This window comes from Leuciscus leuciscus (assembly GCF_965113295.1).
Source record: "Leuciscus leuciscus genome assembly, chromosome: 5".
NCBI lineage: Eukaryota > Metazoa > Chordata > Actinopteri > Cypriniformes > Leuciscidae > Leuciscus > Leuciscus leuciscus.
In genome coordinates, this window is record NC_138729.1 from 39,560,758 (window position 1) to 39,578,734 (window position 17,977).

The 17,977-nt window shown below is 37.6% G+C and overlaps 1 protein-coding gene across 4 annotated transcripts in view; it reads right to left on the bottom strand.

Annotated features, from left to right (window-relative positions):
- The window catches only part of npas2 (neuronal PAS domain protein 2), a 67,384-nt gene that overhangs the window by 28,451 nt on the left and 20,956 nt on the right, over positions 1-17,977 (bottom strand). Inside the window, exon 1 of one of the 4 annotated variants that reach the window (XM_082169895.1) lies at positions 15,591-17,664. The exons of the other annotated variants lie outside the window; for them this stretch is intronic. The gene's annotated coding sequence lies outside the window, so the exon portion shown is untranslated. Of the gene's footprint in view, positions 1-15,590; positions 17,665-17,977 lie in introns of those variants that run through there. 4 annotated transcript variants of the gene reach the window in all.

The window sequence follows — 17,977 nt, forward strand, 5'->3', positions numbered from 1 at the left end:
AAACTGTCTATTTTTGGCTGCTTGTTTGGACATTTTCCAGTAATGCAAGTCAATTTGGTAAGAAGCGCCACCTACACAAAGAATATAAATGGAAAAGTATAATACAAGCAGAGAAAATAGCAGATGAACTAGGGATGCACAAATCTGTTTTCAAAACAGTCTGCCTGAACAACTAGTTGACAATGACATATATTATATACACACACGTCACATCTCAACTGTAGTTTCTGGACATAATTCCATAAATCTGACAGTTCTTACCTATCAGCTGAGAAGAGGTGTGTGTCAGACAATGACTGACCTATATTCACACACAAACACACACACTTCATTTATATACTATCTTAAAACATGTTTCGCACTGCAAAACATCACACTGACAGACCTGTGAGATTAGCCAATGGTAAAGGCAAAGTTTGTATTTCAGGACAAAATGAAAAGAAAAATATTCAGTGTCTTAGAAATATAAGGTTGTAATGGAAAGTTTTTAAACCAAAAACTGTTAGTAAGAGAAATGTGTTTCACCCAGCGCTTGCTATACATTAGACAAAATTTACAAAAATGGGAGTGTTTGCAATTTACTTAATATATTCACAACAATTTCATACCATTAAGCTGCCTCAATGAGTGTGAGAGAGAGAGAGAGAGAGAGAGAGAGAGATTCTTTATGATTTTTACCATACATGAGTTGGTTAAGAATAGTTTCAGCAAAACTGTGATGATGACCAGACAAGCACAAATGAGAAGCTGCAAGATTTAGTACAACCAGATGGAATTATAATACAGCACCTCCACAACTCTTAGAAATACAGCACATACAGTAGGTGCACATACAGTAGGTGCACACACACACACACACACACACACACACACACACACACACACACACACACACAAACACACACTTGTATACAGACACAGATTACTCGCACGCACATAGACATTGTGTTCTGTCCAAGTTTTCAGAATAATCCACAGTAAGTGTGTCTGACAAATAGTTCAAGCCTTTGAACTACAGTTTCGTATTTAATTCACATTAAAAAATGAAATTGAAAAAGATGATGAAAGCAAAGGAACACAAAGAAAAAATGCAGAAAACTCTCGGCTAATGCTGACTACAGCAGACTTTCTGCTAATAATAAACAGCAAATTCTCAGGATATTATATGATAGGATTTGTTCTTGTGTCAAGAGCATCTGAAAGTAGTACAAAAGAAAAGAACAGGGCGCAAAGACAAACTATTAAATTGACAAACTGTCTTAAAATGCAATTTCTTATGACGCAAGAAATAGAGTTGCGATGTCTCTGCATGTGCTCTAAACTGCTAAATGTTAACAATTAGCCATTAAAGTCACCATTAAATAAAAATTGACAATTCTTATTTTTTTATGGAACATTGCAGTATAGTATATATCCTTCGGATGAGACGTAAAACCGAGGCCCTGACTCTCTGTGGTCATTAAAAATCCCAGGATGTCTTTCGAAAGAGTAGGGGTGTAACCCTGTCATCCTGGCCAAATTTGCCCAGTGGCCTCTGTCCATCATGGCCTCCTAATCATCCTCATATACTGATTGGCTTCATCACTGTCTCCTCTCCACCAGTAAGCTGGTGTGTGGTGGGCGTTCTGGCGCAATATGGCTGCCGTCGCATCATCCAAGAGGATGCTGCACATTGGTGGTGGTTGAGGAGATTCCCCCTTCTATGTAAAGCGCTTTGAGTGCCGAGAAAAGCGCTATATAAATGTAATGAATTATTATTATTATTATTATTATTATTATATATTATAAATGACTTATCCGTAAACAGTGAACATCTTTATTTTATTTTATTCATGTGCGCTCAATTTTTAATCAAAATAACTTCCCCTCCCTGCGCAAGGACAGGACAACCTGTCAATCACATGAGATCACAGCAATAGCAAACCATACTGATCCATCCAACCATCCAATCAATACCCAATGGAGAAAAATCAAGTCCCATCCTACAATCTTTCTTGTTCGAGAAGCTGTTTTACTCAGACGTAAATCACCAGAGAAGAATATACTATCTGGACATCCATTTCATGACGTCTTAAAGGTATTATAAACATTAACAATATGAATTTCTGTAAAGCAATGTGTATTGTGAAATGTGCTATACCAATAAAATTGACTTGACGTTAGAGCTGCGCGATTAATCGTTAAAAGATTGCAATCTCGATTCAAACACCCACGGGATTTCATTCCGAAATGACAACAATTCGCCTTTGACAAAATCACAGCGGAACATACAATTCTGCCACAGTTATCATGTATAGGTATGGAACAGCTTCACAAACAGTATTTTCAACCACACAGTATTGTATTGTTATTGTTATTTTATAAATATTCATATTATCACAGAAGTACTGGGATAAAAGTTTATAGTTAGATAAATCACTCCACAGAAGTAGCAGTGCTTCGCCTTCTGAGAATATAGTTCCCAGTATGTATACGGTTAGAAGATGGCTGTGTCTCATGTGACCTTGTTATTTGTAAATGCTCTGTGACTATACAAATCACAACTCATGTAAATAGAAAAATGTTGGCGTTATTTTGTCACTTATTGTGAGCAGTATGCTATCTGGAGCCGTTTACCTCCAGTCTTTGTGCTAAGCTAAGTTAGCGGTGGCTGCGTCAGACAGAGTTACGGCACGCACGGAGATGAAAAAGGTATGTATGGACTTATCTAACTCTGGGGGATACGGTGAATAAGCTAAAGTCCCAAAAAGTCAGCGTGTTCCTTTAAAAAAAGTATTTGTCATTGAATCATTCATTCAAAAGATTTTTTTTTAAATGCTGATTCATCCAGTAATGGAACAAGTGAAGTATTTGAGTGATTAATTAAATATATAATTCAAACCTTTTTTATATAAACTGAAAATTAACATTTAGTCAGAACCTCTAGCAAATTACATGTTATTTTTAGTTGTCTGTTCAGAATCATGGGAGAATTTTGATATCTGTTTGAAACAAAACATTGTGATTCTCAATTTATCCAGAATCGTGCAGCTCTACTTGACGTGTACAGCTGTAGGTTTTAAAGGGTTAGTTAATAACTGTAATCACTGGATTATGGTGATGGTCGTATGTGACGTCGAGTTCCAGCTGAAGATTAACTTCTGACGTAGGATGCAGGAGTAAAGGGTAAGCCTAGGTGAGAGTAGATCTTGCGGTTCAAACAAACAGAATTTAAAAAAAATATATTTTGTTGCCACAAACTCAAGCTCCTCTTCTCTTATATCAAAATCCTCCAACATTTCTTTTAAAAAATATATCTTTTTAGACTTCTAATTCATGATTGGTGTTTTGTTTTGCTCTATCCTCTGTGCTTCCGCGTTCATCAATACGTCATGCGTCGGGTCAGAGGTCACTCTTACGCCGGAACTTGACTTGCGTTCGGCCGTTACCGGAAGCCAGCGATTGTAGTTTATAAAGTTATAAATATGGATATTTTTCTTACAAAAACGAATTGATTCGCTTCAAAAGGCCTTTATTTACCCCCAATTTTTGGGTGAACTAACCCTTTAATGCCTTAATGGCTGCTGACTTCAGCTGGAAGGGGTGGAAGGGGTGTTAGTGAGGCCAGCAGGGGGTGCTCACCCTGTGGTCTGTGTGGGTCCTAACGCCCCTGTATAGTCACGGGGACACTATACTGTCAAAGAGCACCGTCCTTCGGATGAGACGTAAAACCTAGGTCCTGACTCTCTGTGGTCATTAAAAATCCCAGGATGTCTTTCGAAAGAGTAGGGGTGTAATCCCGGCATCCTGGCCAAATTTGCCCCTTGGCCTCTGTCCATCATGGCCTCCTAATCATCCTCATATACTGATTGGCTTCATCACTGTCTCCTCTCCACCAGTAAGCTGGTGTGTGGTGGGCGTTCTGGCGCAATATGGCTGCCGTCGCATCATCCAAGTGGATGCTGCACATTGGTGGTGGTTGAGGAGATCCCCCCTTCTATGTAAAGCGCTTTGAGTGCTGAGAAAAGCGCTATATAAATGTAATGAATTATTATTATTATTATTATTATTAACAACACTAAAACAAACCAAGCTAATTAAGCATTATTTTCTTTAAAAACTCACTAATTGACAAGACTGTTGGACAATTATTCATCTAGTTGACTATGGTGACACATTTCCAGTAATTAACACAAACACTTTCCTAATAATAAACAACTCTGTTGAGAATGAACACAACAATTCCCCTGCTCATAACGAACAGCAAAATATGATAACAAATCAAATTCTATGGCAATAATCATTCAACATCGCAATCATTCTGATGAACAAAGAAAAATGCCTGCCAATAATGAATCATCAAACTATCCAGCAGTAATAAGCAAACTATCATGATAAACACAGCAAACTCTGCTAGTAATGAACACAGCTATCTCTTTGCTAATAGCCTAAAAAAACTCTCAGTTCCTGATCATATTTATTCAGAAATATTTGACAACTTTACTGCACACAGCGATTAACCAATCGGAATCAAGTCTTCCAAACAGGTGTAAACTTCCACAAAAAACTCTGCTAATAATAAACACAGCAAACTCTTTGCTAAAAATTAATACAACATTTTCTGTGATAATAGTAAAGCATCAAACTCTAATTAAAAAAAACAACACAGAAAACCCTCTGCTAATAGCAAACCGTTTGAAAATAGATCAGAATGAATTAGATCTCTGCTAAACAAAGGCACATAGCAAAATCTTTAACAGCAGAGTTAAACACACCAATCACTCTGAGCAAACTCTGTTAATAATAGACAGAAACTCTGTGCTAATAATTACAACTTTTATCACTTAGGGCTATAAAAAAAATTGCATTAACTCAGGAAACACTTGAACTAAGTTTAGCTAAACCCAAGTCAGCAGCATACTACTTCAAGATCAATAATGAAAACTATACAACTGTTAGAGAAGATTTTACTTGCTTCTCATTTTCATGCATGACAACCCATCAGTGGTCATTATGACATTATTAATTATGTACAGTAAATAAAGTTCCTTAGTTTGAGTTGCTGCATCTCACTTTCGAACACATGGCTCTTCTCAGTGTGAATTTGCTTCTTTTTTTATCCACACAGCAAACAGCACAATAAAACTCAAATAAATTGTTTATGAAAAGTTTATAGACATAAAAGAGGACAGAACAGAAAAAGTGAACCACATAAAGGAAGCCACGGAGGAAAGAGGAGAAAATCTTTCTCCCATGCAGAAAGACCTGAATATCTCTTTTTCTGTCTCTGTCAGGAACACAAACAAAGACATAAAAAAAACAAGCAATCATTGTCAACTGGCCACCCCTCCTTACCCAAACACATACTCATGCTTAATATACTCAGTTTATCCCCTAAAACAGGACAGACAAATATTTTTTTGTGTACCGGTATGTGCGTGCATTGTTTCTACCTGACTGGCCACTCAAAATCTACCTTTAGTTCAGACACTCCTGGCCATGTGTATAGCTCATACAGAAACATGTTAATAACCTACAGAGTTGCCTTAAATTACACACACACACTACAAGTACAGAGTAGACAGCATAAGCAACACTTTCAAACACTCCTAATAAATATTCACAACTTAATAAAAACCAGGGCCTGCGGCAAAAATGACACCAAAATGAAGTTAATTATCAAATTCAAGATGGGGGGGATTGGGGGGCTCCTGCACAATTAAAGCGCCCCTATTATGAGGTCTCCTACAATAGGTTTGCGTGCATCCAAGGTCAAAAAACACTTTAATTTTCTCTATAATATACATTGCACATCACCACATTTCTCAAATATTCTGAAAACGGTTTGTTCGAAGATTCAGACCCTCTAAACCCCTCTTTTCCACAATCCTGCTCTGCTCTGATTGGTTAGATGGCCCAGTCTGTTATGACTGGTCTACCAGTCACATATAAAATGGGGCACTTTAAACTAAATCTATGACAACTTAAGCGATTAATTAGAAAGTGAATTTAAAAAAAAAGTGTAGATCAGATTATATTTGACATAGCCTATTATTTAAAAAAATTTGAAGCATTGAACATTAGAACCAATCACACACAGGTGAGCTTATGATTGCAATGGCCAATCGGTGGCGTTTCAATTACTAGTCACCACTGAATTTTGTTCAGTGCGTGCGCTCACAAATTCTCTCAACATAAATAAAGTGCAGCTACTACGTAAGAGATTCATTTTGCAGTGTAGACAGACAGCTTCAGACTGATTTAAGTAATTGTTTAAATTTAAGTATTTGACATAAAACAACACAAATACATGCAACACATGTAATAAAGGTAATTATCAAATCAATTCCAGGGGGCAATTATTATAATTTTTTTAATTAACGTGATTTAAGAAAACAAACTAACTAACAAAATGTGAACAGGATCGTCAATTGTCAAATCACGTACTAAAACAAATTAATATAATATGTGTGAAATGTGGTTTACAAAAACTACATTTCCTAGTTGAAGAGACATCCATTCGTGTGTCTGCTACAAGGAAACACACACACACACACACAGCACATATAATAAACAGAGTACAAATGCAGAGTACAGAGGTCAGTGAGGAGATTATCCTTTTATCTCAGTATCATAAGAGTTTCATAAGACTCTTTCGCCATTGTCTCTCATGATTTATCTCACTAATATGAATCTATTCACAAACACCCACTTAAACATGGATAAATTAACACATAAATGCACGCAAGCTTACAGACACCTGAACTCGCTCATATAAACACCCACACACCGGACATGTTGGGTTCAGAAAGAGCACAAGGATCACACTCAGGGCGAGAGCTGATAGAGGCCCCAGGAGAATTCCGGAAGGGCTGGAATCACTCGAGAATGTTACAGCAGCAACAGGAAAACACACACAGCTTCAGCAGTGCTACAGGAGTGTTAATGCGATATTAGCCCAGAGATGTGTGTATGGGCCTAGTTCATGAAACACGAGCAGAACAAATCGCTCAAACGTAATTGATTGCAACAATTTATGCATGGTTTTACGAATGACACAGACAGAAATTTGTTCTGCTTGTTCTTCATGAATAAGGTCCATTATATATACACAAGCATGGACTTCATAGCTTAAAAGAGTTACATTAGCATTCAAAAGTTTGGGATCAGAGAGATTTTTAAAGAAATTAATACTTTTGTTCAGCAAGGACACTCAATTAATTAAAAAGAGACCGTAAAGACATTTATAATAAATAAAGATAAAAAAATTTAATTAAAAATTAAAAAGTTCTTCTGAACTTTCTTTTCATCAAAGAATCCTGAAAAAATACCTCACGGTTTCCACAAAAACATTAAGCAGCACAAATCAATAATAAGAAATGTTTCATGAGCAGCAAAATAGAATATTTCTGAAGGATCATGTGACACTGAAGACTGGAGTAATGATGCAGAAAAATCAGCTTTGCCATCACAGGAAGAAGTGACATTTTTAAAATATATTCAAATAGCAAACAGTTATTTTAAATTGCAATAATATTTCACAATATTACCGTTTTTACTGTTTTTCTATGTGCATCTGGTGAGTGATCTGCCTTGCCTCTATCAGTGTATACGTGCACTTTTATATTCAAGTTACCAATTAATAAAAAATGTACAGTCTGCACTTTCTGCGTGCATCAATGTTAAGGGGTGGCACTAATCTACACATGCTCCCAACAGGGTGATGATGATGCATATAAAGTTGGATGTCATGCCAATAAAGCACACTAAAATTAATATTAACAGATTAAGGAAAATAGAAACGCAAATGCAGATATATGTAGTCAACACTAACACATCTGAGATAAAGAGCAGCACTGAGCCCAAAAGTCATGCAACAAAAATCCTGCAGGCCTGAATAGGTTTAGGTGTGCACTTGTTTGCTAAATTTGGACTATACTGAGACCTAGCAATTCTGAGAAAATACTGAGACCATCATGTCTTGCTTTACATCCACTAATGTCAACAGGTTTCTGTGAGGGTTAGGTTTAGGGCTAGAGATAGGGTTACTGAAAATATCATTACAATACTTTATGAAAACAATTGAGACTATGATACTTCACAAGTATAGCCTCAAAGATCTGTGTTTGTGAAGTGCAGCAGCATGCGTAAATAAAAAGCTTTTCAATGTATTAAATATTATAAAGTTACACAAAAACTCCCACAAAATAAAATAAATCCCTATGCCATTGTTGTTATGCCATCAAGGGCATAAGTAATTATAGCACATTTAGCCTATTCAGGAATATAACAAATAAAATAGACTGCATACATTTATTTTTTTTAAGTTCATGTATAAAATAAAAAATGTTTGATTAATGTTACTAATTACTGTATTTTGTAAATAATTTCACAGTGCAGAATGCACATCAAAAATTGGCATAACATTTTTTTTTTGTGGTAAAAAATAGTTTTTAATGTTGTTTATATGTATGTGGTGTTGTTAATATGCTTTAAGACAAACCATGCAAATTCAGTCAACACCATTGCTGAGTATTTTCTCCTTAAAGGAGACATATCATGCTTTTAAATTGTTCCTTTTTACATATAAATCATACATTTGTAGTCTATATAAAGCGGAACTGCAATGCTTGGGTCTGAATTCCTCATTATTATAGCTCCACAGGCCCCTTTTCTACCCCTTTTCTAAAGCCTGTTTTATGCTTCTGCGTCGAATCGACGGCGTACCCCCGCGGACCCCTCTGCGTCGACGCGAACCTCGACGCGACCCCTCCGCCGTAGCTCGACGTGCACCTCCAAAAAATTGTAACTACGCGTCGCGGTGACGCAGACCGCAGGGGCTGTGATTGGTCAGATTATACATCATTTCCGGAGTGTAGCTTTTCCGGTTTCCCCCTCCCGCTTTAAAGCCTCAAGTGTTCACAAGATGTTGTATGAGACTGAACATTTGCACCCTCATACTGATAATTATAATACACTTATAAAGACAGTAAATAAAGAATTAGTAAAACTAAAAATATGGATGGATATTAATAAATTATCTTTGAATTTAAATAAAACGAAGGTAATGATGTTTGGTAATTATAAAGAAAACGCAGAAATATTATTAAGTATTGATGGTGTTGCATTAGAAATAATAGGGATACCTGTATGAATTTCTTTCTTCTGCTGAACAGAAAGGAAGATATTTAGAAGAATGTCAGTAACCAGACAGTGTTTGGGTCCCATTGACTTCCATAGTAGGAAAAAATATAATATGGAAGTCAATGAGACCAGAAACTGTCTGGTTACTGATATTCTTCTAAATATCTTCCTTTCTGTTCAGAAGAAGAAAGAAATTCATACAGGTTTGAAACAACATGAGGGTGAGAATATGATGACAGAATTTTCATTTTAAAGTGGAGTATCCCTTTAAGCTGGAAACCACACATCAGATACATACAAGGTAAAGTATCTAAAAGTATTTCTATAATTAATAAAGTGAAATGTCTTGGAATATAATATACTCATTGTATAGAAATGTGTGGCAATAATTATAAAAGTTCACTACATACCCTCTAAACATTTTTATACTGCTCAATTCTTGTATAAAGCCCACAAAAATATATGCATATGTATATGGGTGATAAACTGTTTTTTTTATTTTTTTTTATTGTGTTATACACTACTGGTCAAAAGTTTTAGTAAGATCGGTAAGATTTTTAATGTTTTTAAAAGAAGTCTCTTCTGCTCACCAAGGCTGTGTTTAGTATATAAAAAACAATAAAACAAAACATATTTTATGACAATTTAAAATGACTGTTTTCTATTTTAATATATTTTAAAGTGTAATTTTTTCCTGTGATCAAAGCTGAATTTTCAGCATCATTACTCCAGTCTTCAATGTCACATGATCCTTCAGAAATCACTCTAATATGATGATTTGATGCTCAAGAAACATTTATGATTATTATCAATGTTGAAAACAGTTATTTACATTTCTATTTCATGATGCTATGATGAATAGAAAGTTCAAAAGAACAGCATTTATCTGAAACTGAAAGCTTTTGTAACATTAAACACTACCCTTCAAAAGTTTGGGGACAATAAGAATTTTAATTTTATTTAGGGGGGAAAGAAATAAATTAAATCAATACTTTTATTCATGAAGGATGAGTTAAACTGATCAAAAGTTACAGTAAAGACATTTATAATGTTAGAAAATATAGGAAAGAGATTCGCGAACCACACCACCCCCCTAGCGTTCTGGCGGTGAAATGCACCGCGATGCAACGCAACCCGACGCAGAACCATAAAACGGTCACGACGCCGTTGGAGTGACGGCGTAGCTACGCCGTGGAGTTGACGCAGAAGCATAATGAGGCCTTAATGTGCTTCTGAAAGCAACTCGTTTTGGTGCGGTCTCTTTAAATAATATTGAGACACTTCATACCCCGCCCCCTCTCCAGGTTGTAGCGGTGACACTCGGTTCAACTCCACCCCGTTCGGCCATTTTTGTAGTCTGGTAGCAGAGATAGGATTATCTAGCGCACAGAAACTTTTATACACACATTATTAACAAAATGTCAACAACGGAAGACTTGTCCAGCCAGCCTTACATGTTCGAGCCAGAGCCGGAGCGAGATGAAAATGAAGACGACGAACCTGCAGAACAACGTCTTCATATGGATGTATCGCAATGGTGTGTACTGTATTTACACATGAAACTTTGGTCTTCCGACCTTTTACCACCGTGTCGATTTATTTTGATTAATATGTCCGAGGGAGAGAGAGCAAGACAGCGTCTAGTTTGGAGACGGTGATGTCTTGTTTACACTTTCGCCTGGCTCTGAAGAGAGAGAGTGAGCGCGCGCGCGACCGGGTCTCTCTCTCTGCTCGTTCTTTCAGTTAAACATGCTCCTGTCACAAGCGCGGCAGTTCATCTAAATTAGACGGTGTAATGAAGCGTGTGGGTTACTACATCCAACAACCGAACATTTTAACTTACCCTCTCGTAACTTCTGCATCCTTTAGCTTGGACTACAAAATTGCAGCGAGAAATAATAATGGCGGATTGCTCGAAGTGTTGGGCCGGAAGTCAATGTCCTTATTTGGCAGTTCCGCTGCAAATACTGTGACGTGATAGTTCAAAAAACGTCATAGATAACAGAAAAATCTGAACCGGTTGAAAAATATGACCAAAACAGAATATAAAGATATCAACGAAGCACCTGAAGAGAATAATTTCATCTTTTCTGTACTTCTAAACACTCCAAATATACAACAAAATGCATTTAAGGGCTAAAAAAGTGCATTTAGCATGATATGTCCCCTTTAAAGGAGCCGTATGTAAGATTGTGGCCAAAACTGGTACTGCAATCACTTTCAAATTACTGTAGAGCGGTGTATCCCCTCCCCCTCCCCCCTGACTCCAGGTTGCCAGATAGGCTGCAGGATCCAGCAGGAACGTAGGCTGCTATGTAGCTGTGGTAACTAGAGCAGAGCTGGCAACCCCGATGCCGAAACACTACTGACTTCGTGATTGGTAGATAGGTGGAGGGTGGCGCTTCAGGCCAAAACACAAGATGACAACATCAACATCAGTTGAGGGCTGCAACTTCACTTTTTAAATGACAATATCCTGGCCGGACTACTGTTGTCAGTGATATAAGTATTTGAAATGAACATGATTTCTTAATGTCTAGTGACATATCAGGGCCATTTTATGATGCAGTGAAAAAAAGACAGCCTCAAAAACGCGGTTTGAAATCGCTGTTTTTTCTTACGTCACAAACTACCAAGTAACCAATCCCGTCAGCGTGCCGGGCTTTAGCATATCAATAACTATGCTGCAAAGCAGGGCAGTCTCAAGAGAAGCCAGGTTACCCCAGCATATTTCTGTTAATATGAAAAATCAAGTACAGCAATATAGCGGGTGAATTATGTGTATGATGTACCGGTATATTACGATGTTATGATGAACTATATGCCTTTCTCCACTGAAGTTCTAAATTGTTCAAAGCGTTTCTAAGGATGTTGATTTTTAGAAGGCAGCTGTCTGACTCTGAAATGGTCAACGGGAACATGGTTTGTGTAACATTAGCAACACATTATTAGCTGTTTAATAAAGTAGTCAAGCAAAAGGATAATCATATTAAATACTGTTATGTGCCCAACGTTGTAGAGAGCGATACATAAAACGCATTACCACACTAACAGATCGACTTGATACGAGCCTGTATAATTCACTCTTCCACCACTTCTTCTAAATCAGTTTCTGGTTCAAACATATATGACTGAATTAAACCAGTATTTCCACTTGCCATTGTGCAGCGTTTACTACAGTAAAGTTGACCGAGTGGATCAGCTATTCTGAGCTGGTGTGAGTGGAGGCGTGGCTAATTTGCATATTCATGGGGTTGCATATACTAAATGAAGCAAGGGTGTAGCGTTACATTCAAGCTATTTTAAGGCATGAACTTTTTTCTCTTTTTTTCACAGGAAATTTTGTTGATCAAACATTAGTTTTAAGGGATAAAATGATTGACTACAGGGTACTTTAAGAAATGACTCCATCTATAAAGACTGTCCATCTATAAATAAAGACTGCAGAGACAAAAGCACTGAGGATCTAGCTGAGTACTGATTCACTGTTGTGATGATGCAGCTGTGTTCTCCCTGCACTTACTGTAAATGCTGCTCTAGATCAGCCAGGTGAATATTTCAAGTGCACCTCATTCATCCATAATCACACACATTCACAAACAAAACCACACCAACATAAATAGGAGAGGTCAGGAAACAGCAGTGAGGATCAAGTACCTTCTGCGCTTCTAAACACAGATTAATTTGTGGGCAATATGTGCAGTACACAAATAAATGAAAAGAGGTATCTCTGCAACTGATCTAGAATGGTGCAGCAAGAGTGGTCTTTAATGAGCCGAAGAGAGCACACGTCACACCTCTCCTCATAAACTTGCACTGGTTGCCAATTGCCCCTCGCTTAAAATGTAAGGCACTGATGTTTGCCAACAACCACTGACATTGCACCCCTATACCAAAACTCAATACTTCAGACCTGTGTGCCCTCCAGAAGCTAGAGTTCTGCAAGTGAACAGCGCTATCCCAAAGAGCACAAATCTTTTCCACTGACCTTTACCTTGACTGTTCCAAGCTGGTGGAATGATCCGCCTAACTCAAATCGAGCTGCATCTTTTTCGTCAACACTTAAAGGGATAGTTCACCCAAAAATGGATCTTCAGAACACAATTAAGATATTTTTGATGAAATCTGAGAGCTGGCTCACTCCTTCATAGGCTTCATAAGCAAAATGAATGGCTTACCTTTCACACTTTCCCATCAAATGACCGTGAGCGTCATCTTCTCAGTTCTCGCGCATGCGTCGTGGCACTCTCGTGAACTCACGTCAGAGGCCCACACAGAAGAAAATGAATAGTTGAATAAAGTCATTATATTTGTTTTTTTTGCGCACAAAGTATTCTCGTCACTTGATAAACTTAAGGTTGAGCCACTGTAGTCACTTGGACTATTTTAACGATGTTTTTACTAACTTTTCTGGATCGGCTGAATGAAATTGCCTAGAAGCCTATGAAGGAGTGAGCCAGCTCTCAGATTTCATCAAAAATATCTTAATTTGTGTTCCGAAGATGAACGAAAGTCTTACGGGGTTGGAACAACATGAGGGTGAGAGATTTTGGGTGTACTAACCCTTTAACACATGAATTCTAACCCTTCCTATTCTATAAAAAAGACTTGCTTCGTGTAGGAATAGTCATCACTTGCATATTGTTGCCATAATGTTGGCCTGATTGCTTTTTTGCTCTCATTTGTAAGTTGCTTTGGATAAAACGCTCCTGACCAGAGCAAGAGAGAGGAAAACAGATAAGGACAGAGAAAGAGAACGACAATGAGTGATTTCCAGGAGGCGAACAGCCTGACCCCCATGTGAGAGGTGAGGGAATTATTGCATCACTCAAACAAACTGCACTGTTTACAGTATTACCATGAAGCCTAGATCCCGTCTTTAACCATGCAGGGGCCCATACACCATAAAGCAGCACACACACATTCCATTAACCAGGGGGCCCAGGTAAAGGCTCCATTACAAGTCTACACACTCATCCACACTGCACAAAAACATTCAAACAGGTCTCTCCATCACATGAACATACAATGTGTGACATTACAAGAACTCAGATTCATGCTCGCACTTGCCTCTAAACATTGAAGGGTAGTTGACATGAAATATTTTTGGAAAGGGTTAAGGTTAGAGCTAAATTTACTTAACCCACAACCATCACTTAAAGGGAAAGTTCACCCAAAAATGTATATGTAAAGACAAAGTAGGGTATACCTGAACCACACACACAAAGACATTTAAAATATATTTTTATGTCCCCACAGAAGAAAAAAAAGTCATACAGGTTTGGAATGACATGAGGGTAATTAAAAAAATGACAGAATTTCATTTTTCATCCCTTTAACTAATCCACAACCAAAAACAAAGACACTACATCATATTCTTATAATAACTATAATAACCTAATAAATAATCATAAAATTGTAATAAGTTTCCTCATTTGTAACTCATTGTGGATCTTCCTAAATTAATAGATTTCATCCAAACAATTTTAAGCAGCATTTTGTTTAAAATCTTCAGTCTTTAATTATTCTAATTATTATTATGCAGGCAGCTTTTAGCTTTATATGCATATCGCACCTGCTTATACATTCATATAAAATCAACAAAAAAAAAAAGTCCATGGACAGCTATGAGCTATCCTTAAACTGTTACTTGCAAAGTCCAAATAATTTCCTGAACCACAACAAATAGAACCCAAACATGCACTTCCAGCCCAAACAGCAGGAGTCCAAGGCCACAAAACTATTACAATTTAAATAAAACCACAGTTATTTCCTTAAACGTTTAAGGAAAAGTTGTGCGGAATTTACAACTTAAATTAAGTTCATTGCATGCACCTTTTCAACCACTTTGAACAATATGACAAGTGGAAAGAGCTGTCACAACATTTGAAAACATTTGTACAGTGTAATTAAATCAGAGGAGCTCCTACGTATTTCTCACACAAGTGCAAATGGATTCAAGTCATTTATAAAAAGTTTCAATAGCCTATAACATCGACATTGTCTTAGACAGGTTTTCTGCTGCTGGAGTTTCAGCGCATTAAACAGTGACCCATTTTGACTGCATTCCAAGATTTCAGATCAATCCGGAACCATATGGCAGTTTAACCAGCAAAATTCCCAGACAAAACATTAGAAAGTTTTCAGGAACATAATTCCATTGTCCAAAAACCGAACGTGTTTAATTGTGCACTCATTCAGTCCATCGCGCCCGGGATAAAAAGATTAAGGTAAGAAAACGCTCGTGGTACAGTGATTCGACCCGGTGATTCCGTTTCCACGCCATCCTCACACATCAATTTCTCAATATTCACTTACGAGTCCCACTTAGTTTCCCCATAGACTATAACTAGAAAAAGCGCAGGATCCAATGGAAGCCAACAAGCTTATTAAACGCGTTAAAAACAGCTCCACAGACTTAACAGCTTTACTTTATCATTTGTATTATAACTTATCTAATATCTTACCGTGCGTTAAGGACAGGTCCACACTTCACTTTTGCCCTCGTCCGCGCCTCTCATATCAAGCCACGAGTGAGCTCGCCTTCACCATAAACAACCCACGAAAGAGCCACTGTGAAGTCGGACAGAAGTCAAAATATGCATAAAACACGCAAACTGAAGAATCCCAAAATAGAGCGGAACAGGAGAGCACGCGACTCGGCGTCTGGGCTACGTTTTTTCGTTAACGGGTCCACATCCTCCGCTCACGAGCGCCTGTAAACAGCGCTGAGCTGATGCGAAGTACGAAAGTAGGTCAGACGGGAGCTCAATACTCAACCAACGACATCACTAACCGCCCGCAGCCTCACACACACACACTCCAGAGAAAAGACACACAAATGCAATGACGGCCTCGAACATAAACACCCGGCAACAATCATTTTTAAAACATTTTCACATACAGACGATCCGCTCTTTTTGACCCTATGTTTGGTGCATGTCATGCTGCAGGCAGCTCGTGTGTCTAGCTGAGGGTCGCCTTTCACATATTATGCACATTTGCCTCAATGGAGTTGCTTTAGTTAAATAGATATAAAAATGTCCTGCAAGATGACACACCTCTTTGTAAATACAATTATTATTATTATTATATATAATTATTACTATTATTATTACATTAATAATAATCATGTTTTTTTTATATATAGTGCCTTTCTAAAACTTCAAGGTTGGTTGCTTTAGGCTACAAGACCATGAAGAGCTTTGAAAGTCAAGAGAAGTATTTTAAACAGATTATGGAATGAAACAGACAACTACTAATGCATTTTAAACAGGGTGCCATATATACAGAGCGCTTGGTGTAGAAAAAAATATTTATATAAAAAAAGAAATATTGTTCAGTATGTATACAGATGTGTAGGCTACAGCACAATGCAACCTGTTAGCCTCATAGCATAATTGCCTACGTCCTATTTAAAATACATGACTTATAGGCAATTATGCTATGAGGCTAACAGTGGTTGGTGGAATTGACTGCAATATGTCCAGACTTAATAGACAGGGTAATGCTCAAATTTACAAGAAGCTGAGCACGGCTACCTTTTGGAGGCACATGTGTAACTATTCTGCACTATTTTGGAGGTAGTTTCCTAACATATTCCAATGATGCGGCAAAGGGTGAAACTGGGTCTGTTGCAGAAGAGTCGGTGACAGCAAAGAAATGACTTTAGTAAAAAATAAAAAAAATAAAAAAATGTACAGGACAAAATATGCATAAAACTGTCAACACAAACATATGTTCACAAACACATCTTTTAGAGAGGACATCTTTTAAATCCACTCAAACAGCTAAAGCAGAAATAATGTGTGATGTTGGAAAGCACAGTCTCAGGATCAGTATCGGTTGCCATGGCAAAAACCGAATCCTCCATCAGACCCTCGGTCCAACATGGCTGCTGGGCAGAAGAGCCTTTCAAACACATCGGCAGTGTGCCTTTAAAGGCTCGGTGCATTTTTACTGTACTCATCAAATAGATTTAATTGCTCTGCATTATTCTTAACACTTTAATGGCTTTAGTTGCCATGATGTTCACACAAAAATAGCTGCAAAACTCTCATAATTATTATAAAACCAAAAGTAATGAAGTCTAATTAAAGTCTGATTATAACTCTTAAAAGAGGGAGTCTTAGATTCATCATGCGATGAGTCATTGGGGATATAAAAAGGTCAACAAAAACAATGTCTTTCTTTCTTTCTTTCTTTCTTTGCCCTTATTTGTTTCCTTTCTTGTTTTTTTTCTCTTTGTAATTTCTTTTATGTTTTGCTTTGTCACTGGTTTTTTTTATGTCAGTGCTACTTTAGTTTGGAGGCAGACTCAGTAGCTTTAAAGAACTAGGAATATGGGTCAGTGGAACACCAGCACAAGTGCGAGGGAGTAACAGAGAGAGAGAGAGATAAAAAAAGAAAGAAAGGGAGAGGGAGAGAATTTAAACAACATTCACAGGTTCAGGAAATAATAACAAGAACTTCCTCATTAGAATCCAACCACAGATATGCATCAAGTCAGGGTGTTAGTGTGTGTGTGTGTGTGTGTGTGTGTGTGTGTGTGTGTGTGTGTGTGTGTGTGTGTGTGTGTGTGTGTGTGTGTGTGTGTGTGTGTGTGTGTGTGTGTGTGTGTGTGTGTGTGTGTGTGTGTGTGTGTGTGTGTGTGTGTGTCCTTGTAATACACATAAACCCGTGTGTGTGTGTGTGTGTGTGTGTGTGTGTGTGTGTGTGTGTGTGTGTGTGTGTGTGTGTGTGTGTGTGTGTGTGTGTGTGTGTGTGTGTGTGTGTGTGTGTGTGTGTGTGTGTGTGTGTGTGTGTGTACACAGCCTACATGTTTCTGTGGCAAACCAATAAAAGGTCAAGTGGT